This window comes from Rhincodon typus, chromosome 42 (genome assembly GCF_021869965.1).
Source record: "Rhincodon typus isolate 14 chromosome 42, sRhiTyp1.1, whole genome shotgun sequence".
Classification (NCBI taxonomy): Eukaryota; Metazoa; Chordata; class Chondrichthyes; order Orectolobiformes; family Rhincodontidae; genus Rhincodon; species Rhincodon typus.
In genome coordinates, this window is record NC_063373.1 from 8,481,982 (window position 1) to 8,500,319 (window position 18,338).

At 43.9% G+C, this 18,338-nt stretch overlaps 1 protein-coding gene across 3 annotated transcripts in view; it reads right to left on the bottom strand.

Moving 5' to 3' along the window:
• Window positions 1-18,338, bottom strand: part of LOC109938405 (gastrula zinc finger protein XlCGF7.1-like) — a 47,201-nt gene that overhangs the window by 16,370 nt on the left and 12,493 nt on the right. The window contains exon 1 of one of the 3 annotated variants that reach the window (XM_048619318.1): window positions 6,990-7,016. The exons of the other annotated variants lie outside the window; for them this stretch is intronic. The gene's annotated coding sequence lies outside the window, so the exon portion shown is untranslated. Of the gene's footprint in view, window positions 1-6,989; window positions 7,017-18,338 lie in introns of those variants that run through there. 3 annotated transcript variants of the gene reach the window in all.

Sequence of the window (18,338 nt, forward strand, 5' to 3'; positions counted from 1 at the left end):
AGGACAAGGATGAGTAGCCCCCACTATGGTAATGAAACTGAGGTCAACCCCAGCAAAAGGGAATGGGGGTTGACCCCCCCTTTGAATTAATGGCTGTGCAGCTGCCAGAGGTAGTGGGAGATGTGCGACGGCAAGGATAGGGTTAAACAATCTGTGAAAGAACTGGCAAAGCAGCCGCATGAGCTGAGAGGGGAAGTCACAGACCCGAAAGTGAATTAGAGATGGGGAAAGGGAGCGTAGCTGACATTCCTAATCTAAGTAATGGTGAACATATTACTGAAACACATGGGAGTGCAACCGCGATGGGTCAGACCCTACAAAGGTAATCATTATAGGTGATACGTGTGCTCTAATGGATATTAAACGGGGGCTAAAGTGGAAGCATTGCTCCAAATCGAAGTTATATGAAGCCTAACCATTACAATTAGCCTTTCAGGCAAGTTGTGTTGAATCTTGATTTACAAGCTAGCAGCACCACCATCATCATCACCTACTTTGGGAAGGGGCAATGGACTCTGAGTGCAACAGCACCAGAGGTGAGCAAATCTGGTTGCACATACGGCACGATAACGGGAAAACTTGATTGTGAATCATGAGTGGGCCATGACACTGGGATGGAAATTTGTGTTACGGAAGGCGAAGGGGTGATGCCGGCTCTGGCAGCCCTGCCCCATCCAGCCACGTGGAAAACTGACCTAAGGCAGACAAAGGCCAGTGAATTTTATGTGTGCCGAATGGGGAAGTGGCTTTATGTGGCCCCAAGTATGTTACCCGCATGTTACGTACATGTCCCAATGGATTTAGTGTAGGTACGAGCCTGGAGGGAAACAAATTGGAATGGGTAGTAAATGGTTTAAGTAGGCTGCATGGTGGCCCTCTTTATGTAGGTGAAAGGACCCCCAGAATTAACCATGTCATCATAACGAGTGAAAATGTGATCATGACCCCGAGCCCAGAGTGTGTAACTGTGGTCCCTGACCTGAAACATAGTGAAGGCCAGCAGGATCTCCGTGGTGGGTTAGCAGTGGAAGATACAGGAGAAAGTGTGACTCTTGTGGCAGGATATAAGCATGCGCAGGTAGTGTTTGATCTGACAGAAGTACAAATGCTCCGATGGTGTTCCACAACCACAAAACAATTGTTCGCCCGCCTCTTAGGATTATAGCTGGGTGGGAAGGGAGTTAAGGTTGGAGAAAGGCCTCCCAAGGGGGAAAAAGAAGAGAGAGAGATTATTAGAAGTGGCAGGAACAGGTTACACCCCGCAAATACTGACAGTAAACACATTAGACATAGCCACAATAGGGGAGCAGCTTCAGAGTGTGCAGGGGAAGATGTGTAGAATTGTAAATAAGAGCTATCAAGACCAGGTCAAGATGAGTTAGTTAGGCAGACAGGCCTCCCAGGTTATGCTAGATATCACTGAATTTTTTTGATGTCTCTGCAAAATATGACCAATTCGCTTATTGACCGACTGGCTCATACATACAAGGAACAGCGTACAGAAGGTATATGCCAAGCTATGCCAATTGGCTGTTGACAATGATCAGTACTAATCTGCTAAAATTGGATATACACCAAGTCCCGACTGAGTGGCTGATAAGCAATTGAGAGAATGGGTAGGAGAAGAGACGTTCCTGGGGTACCAAAGGAGCTTAACTCCTTTGCGGAGTATTGCGAATGCTGACGAAGAGGATGGTTATGTAGGGACAGTGTTACACACCCCTAAACATGGGGACGATCATACGTGTCCCCTAAAAGAGGCTCACAATATCTGATGAAGGGACATGGATATCACTAATAGCCCCTGTGACTCATATGATTATCAGGAATACCGCCTAAAAGGGAATTCACTTAACGAAGGTGTCACCAAGGAAGGGATCACTGGTCATGCTCAGATAAAATGACCAGACAAAGTCTTACAGGCTGTGGTTTTGTAAAATATGACAACTGTCTGACAGGTTGTGGTTTTGTAACGTATGACAACTGTACATGATCTATTTCACCAGTGAACAACCAGACCCTTCTTGCAGCATGCCCTGGTCAGACTAATGTATTATCTAGCCACAGCAGCCAGCTGTTACCGGAAGGGATCAATGTGTGCACCTTGAATGGACATAGTGTTGCTATGAGCAGCCTGACCCAAAAGCATTACTATTAATGGACAGATTCTGTCCAAGCCAAAGACAAGCAGTGAGTAATCTCACTGTCCAATGAACGAGCACGGATTTCGAACTGTTACAGTACATGATGACAGAATTACCACGGATTCCATGTGTGACCTTAGACTGTGTAAAGACTGTGGAAAGACCCAAAGAGGTTATCCATCAATGGTCTGAACATACAAAGGAGATTAAAACTCGTGCAGATCAGGGCAGGCGGAGACAACAACTAAGCTGGATAAATCCGATTTGGGAGCGAAGACCCAAATACACACATGGATCAGATCAAATCTGATGCACCAGTAGGAATACAATTCGTTGTGATAATAATACTAGTATGTAGGATTAAACAACGTATGAAGAGTGAGGACACAGGGAAACGTGGGAACTGAAGGATTCCCACATTAGCCATGGAGGCAGAGCTAGTGAGTACATCGCTTAAGTTTAAGCCAAATGCCTAGATGGGGGAGTTGTGTAACAGCCCATGACTAAAGTTGACAAGATGGCCACCTGGAGCTTTCTTTCAAAGCTGATACAAGATGGCTGACAGTAATTGGCAGCTACTTATAGCAGACGTTCACAGTCAGACTTGTGGTCTCCATAGAGACACTGGATAAGATAAGATTCTCTGTAGGACGAAACATTAGGGAAGTTTATCAGGTTTCCGTAAACAGGCAGTCCTAAACATACAAGCATTTTAATAAGGGGCATTTTTGAAAAACAGTCCCAAGTTTGTTACTTAGTAAGAAGTAGAGAAAAGTCTGATCTTACAGTATTCTGAACTTTAGATAAATGTAAAATTAGAAATGCAAACAACAAATTAGTGTGAAAAGGTTAGTTGCATTCCTTGAGCAAACGTTTGCTCGCAGTAAAGAGGCCCAGTGCATTATTAGGGAAGATAGAGTAATAAAAGGTGTAAACACCACTTCTAAAAGACCATTGGCACAGGAGGAGAGCAGAGGAAGGTTGTAAAAAGAGAAGTAAGCACTGGGGAGAGAGAAACGATTGAAGCTTCAGTGCAGATTAGATAATTTGAACAAATTCTTACATCCAAAGATCAAGGGAAGAGTGACAAAGACAGTCTAAAAAAAAGTAAGATGTGGTTCCATTCCTTGATTATCTGTGGAATCTAAACAAGTTTCATTTCATGACTTGGTGAAATTGTAAAGTAATTGAATTTCATCCTTATTAGTGGAAATTGAACAGATGCTTTTTCTTAAGAAAATCAGTAATGGAATGTGTTTAGTAGTAGAAACAGTCCGGATTTATTTTAAAATGAAACTTTAGCTTAAAATTCATTTACAGCATGCAAATGGCAGGTGTTGTAAACTGCAGTTGCAAGCCAGAAGGACTGTTTGTTTGATATCACAGGCTGAAGTGAGAGAGAGAGCGTGGCTCACTTTTACAGTTCTGTGACACAGAACTGTAACTTTCCATTGGAGTTGATTTTCAAGATTTTATAACAATTGATAGAACTTAATATACCTCTTAATTTGCCGAACTAAAGTTAGTGCAGAATTTGAAAGATTTCATAGTAATAAGCAAGAATCCAGTTTATTGGCAATTTACGTGATGCAAATGGCAAATATCTGGGAAGGACTGTAACTGTCAGAAGCATTGTAAGATCCCAAAGAGAGATGATGGAGGAACCTGGTAAAAATCATGAGATTATGGGAGGACCTAGGGATGTCCACAGAGTTGTCATAGAACATAGAACATAGAACAGTACAGCACAGTACAGGCCCTTCGGCCCACCATGTTGTGCCGAACTTTTACCCTAAACCTAGGTCTATCTAACCTCCACTGCTACCTTATACTATCATCCAAATGCCTATCTAATAGCCGCTTAAATGCCCCTAATGAGGCCGACTCCACTACCCTCTCCGGCAATGCATTCCACGCCCCTACCACTCTCTGAGTAAAGAACTTACCTCTGACGTCTCCCCGATATCTACCTCCTTTCACTTTAAAACTATCTCCACCCTAGGAAAAAGTCTCTGGCTGTCTACTCTATCTATACCTCTGATCATTCTGTACACCTCTATCAAGTCACCTCTCATCCTTCATCGTTCTAAAGAGAAAAGCCCTAGCTCTCTCAACCTTTCCTCGTAAGACCTTCCCTCCATTCCAGGCAACATCCTGGTAAATCTCCTCTGCACCTTTTCTAACGCTTCCACATCCTTCTTGTAATGAGGTGACCAGAACTGGACACAATACTCCAGATGTGGCCGAACCAGGCTTTTGTATAGCTGGAGCATAACTTCACGGCTCTTGAACTCAATCCCTCTATTAATGAAAGCTAACACACTATACGCCTTCTTATCAACTCTATCCACCTGGGTGGCAGCTCTCAGGGAACTGTGAATATGATCCCCAAGATCCCTCTGCTCCTCCACACTGCCAAGAATCTTTCCGTTAACCCTGTATTCTGCTTTCAAGTTTGTCCTTCCAAAATGAATCACCTCACACTTTTCAGGGTTAAACTCCATCTGCCACTTCTCAGCCCAGCTCTGCATTCTATCAATGTCCCTTTGTAACCTAGAACAGCACTCCGCACTGTCCACAACATGACCCACCTTCGTATCGTCCGCGAACTTGCTAATCCACCCTTCCATTCCTTCATCCAAATCATTTACAAAAATCACAAATTGAAGGAGACCCAGAACAGATCCTTGTAGTACACCACTCGTAACTGAGCACCATGCTGAACATTTTCCGTCCATGACCACCCTTTGTCTTCTAAGGGTCAGCCAATTCTAAATCCAATCTGCCACATTTCCCCCTATCCCATGCCTCCTTATCTTCTGCATGAGCCTACCATGAGGAACCTTATCAAATGCCTTACTTAAATCCATGTATACCACATCCACTGCTCCACCTTCATCCACGTGTTTGGTAACATCTTCAAAGAATTCAGTAAGATTTGTGAGGCATGATCTACCCCTCACAAATCCATGCTGACTATCACGAATCAAACTGTGCCTTTCCAAGTGATCATAAATCCTGTCTCTCAGAGCCCTTTCTAATAATTTGCCCACCACTGACATAAGACTAACTGGCCTGTAATTTCCGGGGTTATCCCTGTTCCCTTTTTTGAACAAAGGAATGATGTTTGCCTCTTTCCAATCTTCCGGCACTATACCCATGGGCAGTGAGGATGAAACGATCATCACCAAAGGCCCTGCAATCTTCTCCGTCGCTTCCCATAGAATCCTTGGATAAATCCCATCAGGCCCAGGGGACTTATCTATCTTCAACTTCCTCAGAATTCCTAGCACATCTTCTTTACTAACATCAACCTCCTCTAGCTTACCTGCCTGTTTCACAATGTCCTCCTCTACAACTAGGTCCCTCTCAGCTGTGAATACTGAAGAAAAGTATTCATTATCTCTTTAGGCTCTGTGTACAAATTCCCTTTACAATCTTTGATCGGCCCTGCCCTTTCTCTGGTCATTCTCTTGTTCTGCACATACGTGTAAAAAGCCTTGGAGTTTTCCTTGATCCTATCTGCCAAGGTTTTCTCATGCCCCCTTATCGCTCTCCTAAGCCCTTTCTTCAGCTCCTTCCTGGCTAACTTGTATCCCTCTGGAGCCTTTTCTGTTCCTTTTTTCCTAAACCTACATAAGCCTCCTTCTTCCTCTTAACCAGTCATTCGACCTCTCTTGAGAACCATGGCTCCCTCACTCTCTGCCTGCAAGGGACAAATATAATCGAGTACATGCAGTATGCATTCCTTAAACAAGCTCCACATTTCTGTGGTGTTCTTCCCTGACAGCATCTGTTCCCAATTTATGTTACCCAGTTCTTGCCTAACTGAATTGTAATTACCCTTCCCCCAATCAAACTTTACCCTGCCGTATGTACCTATCCTTATCCATGACTATTGTGAAAGAAACAGAGTTATGATCGCTACCGCCAAAATGCTCTTTTACCAACAGGTCTAACACTTGGCCCGGTTCATTGCCAAGCACCAAATCCAAAGTGGCCTCTCCTCGTGTTGGTCTATCTACATACTGTGTCAGGAATCCTTCCTGAACGCACTGGACGAAATCCGCTCCATTTAAACTATTACAACTAAAATGTTTCCAATCAATATCTGGAAAGTTGAAGTCACCCATGACTACAACCCTGTGACTTCTGCACCTTGTCCTTCACTGATTGTTTGTTTACTGGATTGGACGTATAGATTAGGTGGGTATGGCTGACAATGACATCAGTGTTGCATCTAATTATTGTAACGTGAAAGATATAAAAATGTTGCACTTAGCTGGGGAACCTAGAGCATCATTGACCTTTGATGTGAGCTGTACTTAAGAGGACAACTGGGCCCCACATAAAAGCCAGATTCAGAGTGGTCTCTGGCCCCTCCCACAAGTTGTAGAAGAGCCCTGAACAAAGGTCACTTGTACTGCTGCACACAGAACTCAAGACTCCTGTTTGGTACTTTTCCCCTACAATGTTTTCCAGTGGAGTTAAATTATTCCAATGCTTCTTTCTTTTGTTTGTATTTTAACTATAGTGTAAAAATAAAGTGGATTTTGCTTCAAGCCTCGTAGTTTGACCAATCAAATTGCAGCCAGAACACAACACTTCACACTTGCCTTTAAAAATAACAAAAAGTCGGGGTCTAGGCTATCTTCTTAATATATTTTGAGACGGTTTGGTCTGGCCCTTAACAATACCCTTGAACACTTAGCTCTTAGTCATCTTGCAGCCATGGCTTTGTCAGGGAAATCAGATCACACATATTTATTTCTATTTGAATTATCTTGTTCCCAGTATTAAACCCTAGAACTGCAATGAAGTTTACTAACATCAGCAGAAACATACCAAAATGAACATGGTCCAGTCCCAGGCTTGACTGCCAGCAAAATCCAACTCTTGTAGATCCTTGTGAGCTCACTGGTGTCTCAATATGGTGAAGGATTCAGTGAGTCCCTCCCACACTCACAGTATGTGAGGTGTTTCTCCCCAGTGTGAACTCACTGAGGTCTCAGCAGGATGAGTGAATCAGTGATGTAGGAGGACACTTAAGAGGGACATTGGGAAGGCAAAAAGGGGACACGACAGCTTTGGCAGAGAGTGTAAAGGAAAATCCCAACAGATTCTACAAGTATAGTAGGGGCAAAAGAGTAACTAGGGCCCTGAAAGATCAATGAGGTTACCTATGTGTGGAACCACAGGAGATGGGCAAGATCCTAAACGAATATTTCTTGTCAGTGTTTACTGTGAAGAAAAACATGGAAGGTGAATAACTCGGGGAAATAAATTGTGATGTCTTGAAAGGAGTCCACATTACAGAAGTGGAGGAGTTGGAGGTCTTAAAATGCATAAAGGTAGATAAATCCTCGAGACCTGAACAAGTGTATATGAGGACTTTGTGGTAGCTAGGGAAGAAATTATGGGGACCCTAGCAGAGATATTTGCATCTTCAACAGCTAGGGGTGAGGTGCCCAAAGATTGGAGAACAGCTCATGTTATACCATTATTTAAGAAAGGCTCCAAGGAAAAGCCAGGGAAGTACAGACTGGAGAGCCTAACATCAATGGTGGGGAAGTTGTAGGAGGGGATTCTGAGAGATAGGATCTACATGCATTTGGAAAGACAAGGGCTGATTAGGGATAGTCAATTTGGCTTTGTGCGTGGGAAATCATTTCTCACAAATCTGATAGAATTTTTTTTTGAAGAGGTGCCTTCATTGGTCAGAGAACTGAGTAAAGGAGTTGTGGGACGTCATGTTACAGCTGTACAAGACTTTGGTAAGGCCACATTTGGAGTACTGCATACAATTCTGGTCATCCTGCGATAGGAAGTATGTTATTAAACTGGAAAGGGTGCAATGAATATTTACAAAGGATTGTACAGAGACTGGAGGATTTGAATTCGAAGGAGAGGCTGCACAGTCCGGGACATTTTTCCTTGCAGTGTAGGAGGCGGAGGGATGACCACATAAGAGGTTTATAAAATCATGACAGCTATAGATAAAGTGACCAGCCAAGGTCTTTTCCCCAGGGTAGGGGAGTCCAAAATTAGAGGGCATAGGTTCAAGGTGAGAGAGGAAAGATTTAAAAAGGACCTGGAGGGGCAACTTTTTCCATAAGGGAAGGTGGTGCGTGTTTGGTACAAGCTGTCAGAGAAAGTGGAGGAGGCTGGTACAATTACAAAACTTAAAAGCCATTTGGACAGATACATGGATAGGAGATGTTTAGAAGGATATGGGCCAAACGCAGGAAAATGGAACTAGTTCAATATGGACAAGTTTGGCCAAAAGGCATGTTTTTGTGCCGTACGACCATCTGGCGTTTCTGCAGGTTGTATTAGAGTGAATTCCATCCCAAACGTGGAACAGGAGAACGGCCTCTCCCCAGTGTCAACTCACTGGTGACAGACCTAGAAACCAACTGCTTCATTGATGTTCTTCGGAGAAGATAACCTGCCACGCGGTCTCGGCTTACACAGGACTCTAACCTCAATGGGAGAAGATAGAGAGCGAGAGAGATTTTATTTATCTGTAGCTTTGACAGAGCCTCTTCTGCTCCTGTTCCTCGACTCTTTCATACAGTCATTTTGGGAGTACGTAAATTGATTATTGCCATAAAAAATTTCACATCTTGTCAAACCCTTTCATACTGCACTCATCAGGCAATTTGAAAATTAATACCAACGCGAAAGGAACAGAAACATTCATGCTGTATTAGAAAGGAATGCTGACTTTCTCACCAAAATGAATTGCATCACACTTCTCCAGATTACGTCATTTCCCACCTGTCTTCTCATTTCATTGACTTGTGTGGTGTCTTTTTAAAAATCATAGGATCCCTACAGTGTTGGAAGCAGGCCATTCGGCCCATCGAGACCACAACTGACCCTCTTAACAGTATCCCACCCAGACCCACGCCCCAAACCTAAAGGCACCTCTGAGGAACTCCAACGCAACTTTATATCCAGCCCAACAAACATCAGTGTTACCCATCACCCAGCTCCTTTTGCTACAGTTTCAATCCATGAGCTTGAACATTGCTCACTAGTCCACTACAGTGGTACACTGTATCAAACGCCATTTTGAAGTCTATTATATCACACCAACAGCATTGTCATAAATCAAGCTTTTCTGGTTGTCATTATTTCTATCGCTGCATTGTCCTCCAGCCTTTAGTATCTCTTGCCTAGAAAGCAGTGTGGGCTGTGTCATTGAACTTTTGAGGCAGAATTAGATCAACTGAAAGTTGATCGGGCCATCATAGGCCAAAGTTGCAGATAGGAAAATGGGATCGAGACCATTGAATGAAGAAGGAGGCTTACCTAGCCCTACTCTGAATTACCACGTTCCAATCTCTGCAACTAAAATTTCTGCCTCATCAGCCCTTCTGATTTTAATGGCTCCACCATCCATGCCCATTCTTTTGCTCGCTAAGGCCAAAAGCTCTGGATTTCCTTCCCTTCCCCTGCTCTCTACCATACATTTCCTCTTTCAGACACCCATTAAAATTGACCTCTCTCACCAAGCTGTTCATGAGCTGCCATAACATCTGCTTGAGTATGCAATGTTACTTTGAAACAGTCCAGTGAAAATAAGGTCACAGAGTCATACAGCACGGAAACAGACTCTTCGGTCCAACCAGCCCATGCCGACCATAATCCCAAATTAAACAAGTCCCACCTGCCTGCCCTTGGTCCATATCCCTTCAAACATTTCTTATTCATGTACTTATCTAGATATCTTTTAAACATTGTAACTGTACCCGCATCCACCACTCCCTCTGGAAGTTCATTCCACACAAGAACAACACTAAAAAAAAATTTGCCCCTCGTGCTTTTTTAAATCTTTCTCCCCTCACCTTAAAAATATGCCCCTTAGTCTTGAAATCTTCCACCCAAGGGAAAAGACACCTGTCATTCAATTTTATTATCTAATGATTTTGTAAACCTCTATAAGGTCATCTCTCAACATACACTTCAGTAAAAGAAAAGTCCCAGCCTACCCAGCCTCCCCTCATAACCCAAGCCCTCCATTCCCAGCAACATCCTGGTAATCTCTTCTGAACCCTCTCCAGCTTAACAATATCCTTCCTACAACAGGGAGACCAGAACTGGACACAGTACTCTCAAAGAGGCCTCACCAACATCCTGTACAACTTCAACATAACGGCCCAACTCCTATATTCAAAGCTCTGAGCAATAAGGGCAAGTGTGCCAAATGCCTTCTTAACCATCCTGTCCACGTGATGCAAACTTCAAAGAATTATGTACCTGAACCTCTAGGTCTCTCTGCAACATTACCCAAGGCCCTACTTTTAATTGTATAAGTCTTGCCTTTGCTTTTTTTTAAAAACCAAAAGGCAATACCTCACATTTATCCAAATTAAACTCAGTCTGCCACTCTTCAGCCCATTGACCCAATTGATCAAGATCTCTTTGTCATCTTATCTAAGATTACACTTTCCACTATCTCACCAATCTTGGTGTCAACCGCAAAATGTACTAACCATGCTTTCTATATTCTCATCTAAATCATTCATATCAATTACAAACAAACGATGAACCCAGCAATGATTCTTGTGGAACACCACTAGTCACAGGCCTCCAGTCCAAAACCAACCCTCTACCATCACACTCTATCTCCTGCCATTAAGCCAATTTTGTATCCAATTGGCAAGCTCACCCTGATCTAACTTTACTAATTAGTCTACCATGTTGACCCTTGTCAAAAGTCTTTACCAAAGTCCAAACAAGCAATGTCTATGGCTCTGCCCTCATCAATCATTTTGGTTACTTCCTCAAAAATAATCTGCCAAGTTTGAGGCGCCACTTGCTTTGCACAAACTCTGCTGACTGCCCCTAACCATTCCGTGCCTCTCCAAATGCATACAAATCCTATCTTTCAGAATCACTTCCAAAAACTTACCCACCATCCAAGTCCGACTCACAGGTCTATAGTTCCCTGGCTTCTCGTTATTCCTTTCTTTAAGGAAAGAAAGCCACTCTCCAGTCATTTGACACCTCAGCCATATTTATAGATGATACAGATAAATAGTATATCTGCAAGGAGCCCTGCAATTTCCACCCTCACTTCCCATAAAGTCCTGGGACACACTAGACCAGCTCCCAGAAATTTATCCACATTCATATTTTCTAAGGCCTCCAGCACTTCCTCTTCTGTAATGTGAACTGCTTGAAAAATTTCAATAGTTACTTCCCCGAGTTCTCTAGCCTCCATTTCTTTCTCCATATTAAAAACTGACATGAAATATTGATTTAATATCTCTCCCAGTTCCTGTGATTCAACACAAAGACAACCTATTCAATTTTTAAGGGGTTCTTTTCTCTGTCTGTTTGCTCTCTTGCTCTTAACGTAATGGTAAAATCTCTTTGGTTTATCCTTAACCTTATTTGCTATCTCATATCCTCTCTTTGCCTTCCTGATCTCCCTCTTAAGAATGCCCCCACAGTCTTTAAACTGTTCAAGAGATTAATTTGAATCCAGTTGTATATATCTAATATAGGATTCTTTCATTCTTGACTAGAACCTCAATATCTTTTATCATCCATTGTTCTCTAATCCTACCAGCCTTACTGTTCGCTCTAACGGGAACATAATGATTCTGAACTATCATTATCACACTTTTGAAAGCTTCCCACTCATCAGACGTCTCCTTCCCGCAAACAGTCTGCTCCAGTTGATTTTTGAAAGTTCTTGTTTCGTAATATTTAAATTTGCCTTACTCCAGTTGAAAACTTAACTTTTATGGAAGACTCATCCTTTTCCATAACTGTTTTAAAACAAGTAGAATTTTGATTGTTAGATTCAAAGTGATCCTCCACTATCACTTCAGTCACTTGCCCAATTTTATTTCCCCAAGAGAAGGTCAGGTTTTGGTCCTTGTCTAGTAGGAACATTTACATATTGATATAGAAAATTCTCTTGAACACATTTAACAAACTCTCCACCATCCAAATCTTTAACACTATGGTAGTCCCAGTCAATGTTTGGAAAATTAATATCACCTACTATAACAACCTTATTACATATAATCAGAGATCTCGCTATGTATTTGTTCCTCAATTTCCCTCTGACTATTGGGAGATCTATAGTACAATCCCATCAAGGTGATCATTCCTTTTGTATTTCTATTTTCAACCCATGTATTTTCACTGCAGTCGTTGCAGCAGTAATGTTTTCCTTAATCAAAAACACCACTCCCACTTCTCTTTTGCGTTTTTCTATCCTTCCTATAGCATCTGAAACCCGGAACATTGAGCTGCCAGTCCTGTCCATCCCTCAGCCAAATTTCTGTAACAGCTATGATGTCCCAGTCCCACGTTTCCAAACCTGCCCTGAATTTATCAGCCCTACCTGCAAGACCACTTACATTGAAATAAATGCAGTTTAATTCCTCAGAGTTACCTCATTTTCTGACTTGCTCGTTTATCGTTTCTAGTTAACATGTTCTTTTCATATTCAAAACCATCCTCATCAATCTTTATTTACTCTGCTACTTAGGATCCCTCCACCCCCTCTCTCCAATAGTTTACAGTCTCCCTTAATGGAATTAGCAAATCTTCCCACTAGGATATTGGTCCTTTTCAAGGACGTGAAACCCATCCTCTTTGAATAGGTCTTTCCTGCCTGAGAACAGATCCCAATGATCCAAGAACCTGAATCCCTGAAACCCTGAACATTATATCACCTCTTCAGCCATTGATTTAATCTCCTTTATCCTTTTATTCTTTCCTTTATTTGAGTTTGCCACTGGTAGTAAACCAGAGATAACTACTTTTAAGGTCTATACAGTATGGAGTTGGAGGCACACAGCAGGTCAGGCAGCAGAGGAGCTGGAAAGTCGACGTTTTGGGTCAGGACCCTTCATCAGGATGGGGAGGGGGTGGGGGGGGGGGGGGGAAGGAAGCTCAGAAATAAATAGGGCCATGATGATTGTTCTGGGGTAAGGTAGGTGGAATGGTGATAGGCAGATAGGGGGTTGTAGAGAGATAGTAGGAACTGCAGATGCTGGAGAATCCGAGACAACAAGGTGCAGGGCTGGATGAACACAGCAGGCCAAGCAGCATCATAGGAGCAGAGGGGCTGACGTTTCGGGCCTAGACCCTTCATCAGAAAAAGGGGGTTGTAGAGGTAGGTCAAATAGGTGGGAGAGAAGATGGACAGGTTTGTGTCAGGTCAAACAGGCATGAATGAGAGGGAGGGCTGGAAATGGGATAAGGCCAGAGGCGGGTGGGGAGATTTTGAAACTGGTGAATTCTATGCTAAAGACCATCGGGATGTAAGCTCCCGAGGCGGAATGTGAGGTGCTGCTCCTCCAGTTTGCTTGTGGTGTCATTGTGACACTGGAGGAGGCCCAGGATGGACATGTCACCCAGGGAGTGGGAGGGGGAGTTAAAATAGTTGGCAACTGGAAGGTGTTGTTGGTTATAGCATACAGAGCGCAGATGATCCGCAAATCGGTCACCGAGTCTGCGTTTGGTCTCACCGATGTGGTCTCCTCTACATCGGGAGCAACGGATACAGTTGACCGGGTTGGAGGACGTACAGGTGAATCCCGGTCAGATTTGGAAAGATTGGTTGGGGCCTTGGACGGAGGTGTAGGGGCAGGTGTAGCACCTCCTGCAGTTGCAGGGAAAGGTGCCGGGTGTGGTGGGGTTGGTGGGAAGTGTAGAGCGGATGAGGGAGTCGTGGAGAGAGCAGTCCCTATGGAAGGCAAGTAGGGGTGGGAAGGAAATTTCTCTTTGGTGGTGGGGTCAGATTGTAGGTGGCAGAAGTGGCGGAGCATGATATGCTGGATGCAGTGGTTGGTCGGGTGGTATGTGAGGACAAGGGGGATTCTGTCTTTATTTTTGTTGGGGGAGAAGAGGATTTGAAGGCAAATGCAAGAGATGCGGTTGAGGGCATTAGGAATCACTGGAAGGGGGACGTTATGGTCCTTGAAGTAGGAGGACATCTGGGAAGTCTGTGAGCGGAACGCTCCATCTTAGGAACAGATGCAGCGCAGGTGGAGGAATTGGGAGGGTAAGGAACCGCATTCTTATGAGAGGGTGGGTGAGAGGAGGTGTAGTCAATGTAGGTATGGGAGTCAGTGGGTTTGAAATAGATGTCAGTGCTGAGATGGTTACCAGAGATGGAGAGGTCCAGGAAGGGGAGGGAGGTGTCGGAGATGGTTCAGGTGAATTTGAGGTTGGGGGTGAAAGATGTTAGTTTCAGCTAAGTGGTTGATGTTATTTAAGATTTATATGTTTGATTTTTTTAAAAATGTCTTAATATTTTGCATGCTTAATATGAACTTTTGGTAAAGAAATGTAGTTTATTTTATATAGAAGCTGCTTCTTTTTAGGCTTAATGACTTTGAGGGCACACAAAAGACAGAAACAGATAGCTAGTAGATTTAGAGAAGTGAATACACAGCACGGTCAGTCAGATAGATGGATGGCTTTCAGGAAAGGTAAGAAGGTAGTTCAGAAGTCTCCTGTGGCTAATCCTCTCTCAAACTGATACTCACTTTTGGGTACTGTTGAACAGGAAAGTCTCTCAGAGGAAAATAGAAGAGACAGTCAGATCTTGGTAATGAAGAATGAATCTTACATTAGGCAGTTTTTGACAAAATGTAAAAGAATAATTGTGATAAGGAACTCTCCTGTCAAGGACACAGACAGGAGATTCTGTGGCAGTGAGCATGAATCTAGGATAGTGTGTTGCTTTCCTGGTACCAGAATTAAGGATGTCTCAAATTGCTTGAAACATATTGTTAAAAGAGAAAGCAAGAAACAGGAAGTTATTCTAAACATTGGCTGGAATGACACAGATAGGGAAAAAAAAAAGGCTTTACAGAGTGAATGTAAGAGATTAAGTAGAAGATTAAAAAAAATGGAACCTCAAAAGTAGTCAGTCAAATCACTTCTCTAAATCCACTAATTACCTAATTCTGTCTCTTGTATGCCCTCAATGTCATGAGGGGTGGGGCTGGGGAAGGTAGGTGGGATGGTGATAGGTGAGTGCAGATACGCAGTGGTGGGGGTTGGTCAGTGAGGTGGGAGGAGCGGATAGGTGGAAGAGAAGACGGACAGGTCAAGGAGGCAGGGATGAGAGGGAGTGTTAGTCATGGGATGAGGCCAGGGGTGGGGAGATTTTGAAGCTAGTAAAGTCCACATTGAGACCATTGGGTTATAGGCTCCTAAGGCGGAATATGAGGTGCTGCTCCTTCAGTGCCTCAAAAGGTCTGTTAACAGAACTCCGTTTGAAATTAAAAAATCATGCTTTTTTGTGCATTTTTGACTGTAAAAGAACTAAAAATGAATCAAAATATTATACTGAGGTGTAATAACTGTAACATATCTAGAAGTAAATCTATATATAAGCCTGATCTCAGGAGCAGCTGCAAGATTCACGCTACTCTCAGTCAAAATGATTTGGGTGATTTTATTTCACCACATATGATTACAAATTAGTGTCATTGAGCTGAACATAGAAAAACTAAACCCAGTATTAGAGACAGAGGAAGTTAGACAATGACAGGGGGGTGATCAGGGAATGCAGAGGTGACACAGAGATTCAGTTAAAGGTGTCACACCAGCCCCACAGCCAGGGAATCTCTGGGAGACCAGTGAAAACTCTAACTTGTAGGTGAACGGTGGGAAATACTCAACTCGGAAACACCTCTTCAACTCCTAACTTGAAGATCTCCTGCTAAAGCCTGCAGTTGGAAAGCTATCAGAAGCACTGAAGACACATTTAGCTCTTCAGATGATATCAGGAACACAGAGCGCCTGGGACCGTGTAAACCAGAGATCACCACACATTGAGAAGGATGGGAGAATCCCTGAGTGGGAGCAGAGGAGATTTAACAGAATGGTTCGAGTGATGAGGAATTTTAGTTGCAATGTTGGTTGGAGAAACTGTGATTTGATCGAACTGTGTAAGAGCCTAACGAAAACAGAAGCTGCTGGAGAAGCTCAGCAGGTATGGCAGCATCTGTGAAGAGAAACCAGAGTTAAAGTTTCAGGGCCCGTAACCCTTCCTCAGAATTGATGGTAGCTAGAAAAATCTCGGTTTATATTCAGGAGATAGGGTGGGTGGGTGGGAGGGAGGGAGGGAGGGGCTCAGGGGTAAACGATAGGTGGGGATAGAGCCCAAAGAGAGAGAAGAACAGTTGGACAGACATAGGGATGGATAACAATCTGGCTAGGAGGGTGAATACCTGTTAATGGGGACTGTCAGTGGCTAACAATAGGTAGTGTATAATGGCGGACGATGTGGTAACAAGGCCTGGTGTGTGGGTGGGGGGCTAGGACATGGGAGAGTTTAGGCCCTAAAATTATTGAACTCAATATTGAGTCCAGAGGGCTGCAGGGTCCCCAAGCGGAACATGAGGTGGTGTTCTTCCAGCTTATGCTGAGCTTCGCTGGAACACTGCAGCAAGTCAGAGACAGATGTTGGTCAGGGAACAGGGTGGTGCATTAAAGTGGCAGATAACAGGTAGCTCAGGATCTTTTTTTGCAGGCAGAACGTTGATGTTCTGCAAAACGGTCTCCCAGTCTACGCTTCATTTCCCCAATGTAGAGGAGACCACATTGTGAGCAGCGAATGCAGTTGTCTAGATTCTGGGAATTGCAGATGAAGTGTTGCTTTACCTGGAAGGTATGTTTGGGCCCTTGGATACTGGGGAGGGAGGAGGAAAACAAGCAGGTGTTACACTTTCAGCAGTTGCAGGGGAAGGTGCCATTGGGCTATGTTGGGAGTGATGGAAGAGTGGACCAGGGTGTCCTGGAGAAAAGGGTCCCTGCGGAAGGCGGACAAGGGAGGGGAGGGGAGAGGAGAGGAGGGGAATATGTGTCTGGTGGTGGCATCTCACTGCAGGTGGCGGAAATGACATCTGATGTTCTTCTGGATGCGAATGCTGGTGGGATGGTAGGGAAGGACAAGGGGAATCCTATCGCTGATGCGGGAGGGAAGAGAGGGGGTGAGAGCAAAAGTGCGAGAGATGGGTCGGACCCAGTTGAGGGCCCTGTCGACAACGGTGCTGGGGAATCCTTGGTTGAGAAAGAAGTTGGACATTTCAGAGGCTCCCTTGTCGAAGTTGGCCTCATCGGAACGTATGCGATGGAGACAGAGGAACTTGGAAAATGGATTGGTGTCTTTAATAGGAAGCAGGGGTGCAAGCCTGATTGGTTTAGATATGGTAGATAAAGAAAAGATGAAGTTCCTGTTGGGCTGATGATAAAATGATGGTGTAACACAGCTTTTCTCAGTGTGTGGTCAGGTGGCCAGCAGCAGAAATGGCTCTGTGACAGTTTAAGAGGTACAAACAAACATGCTAGGCATTTCGGTCAATCCAGTTTAAACTCTGACCTCAGTTAAGCCACACCCATGACCTATAGTGATCTTCAGGTTCCTGTATTGAGCAAATAAGGCAAGGATCGTGGTGTCTCTAGTCCCACTGGCACCACTCCTCTACCTTACATGGAGTAAGGAATATCACTGTTTATGGCTCAAAATAAACATTTGTAAATTGTTTACCAGTAAATTTCATTAGTTGGGATTGAAAAATGTGATCAATTCATCGGCTGAGTGCCAAAGGCCTCTCTAGAAGGAGCAGATTTGCAAACAAGTCCTCCCTGGACTGACCTATCCCCTTCCTAACTCCCTACCTACACTCACCTTTCCTGGCCCCATCCCCGCCTCTTCGACCTGTTTGTTTCTTCTCCACCTATCCTCTCCTCCATCCCTCTTCTATCCGCCTCCCACTCTCTCCCTATTTATTTCAAAACCCCCTTCCCCTCCCCCTTTTCTGATGAAGGGTCTAGGCCCGAAACGTCAGCCTCTCTGCTCCTATGATGCTGCTTGGCCTGCTGTGTTCATCCAGCCCTGCACCTTGTTGTCTCGGATTCTCCAGCATCTGCAGTTCCTACTATCTCTGAACAGAACAAGGGAGCTCTCTCTCAGAGGGGAAGTAGTTTCCAGACCACGCTGGAAAATCAGAGGCGTGAAGTAGTCTTCATAGAACAAAGAACCATGAGGTGAGACCAACATTGGCCACTTCACCTGAATTTGATTCAAGCCAAATTTATGCAGTTAAGAGTTAGGGTTAAAAGTGGATTAAGTTAAAGCTAAGATAAAGTGAAGTTCAATGAAGTGAGTTAAAGTTGAAGTTAGATGAAATAAGTAAGTGCCGC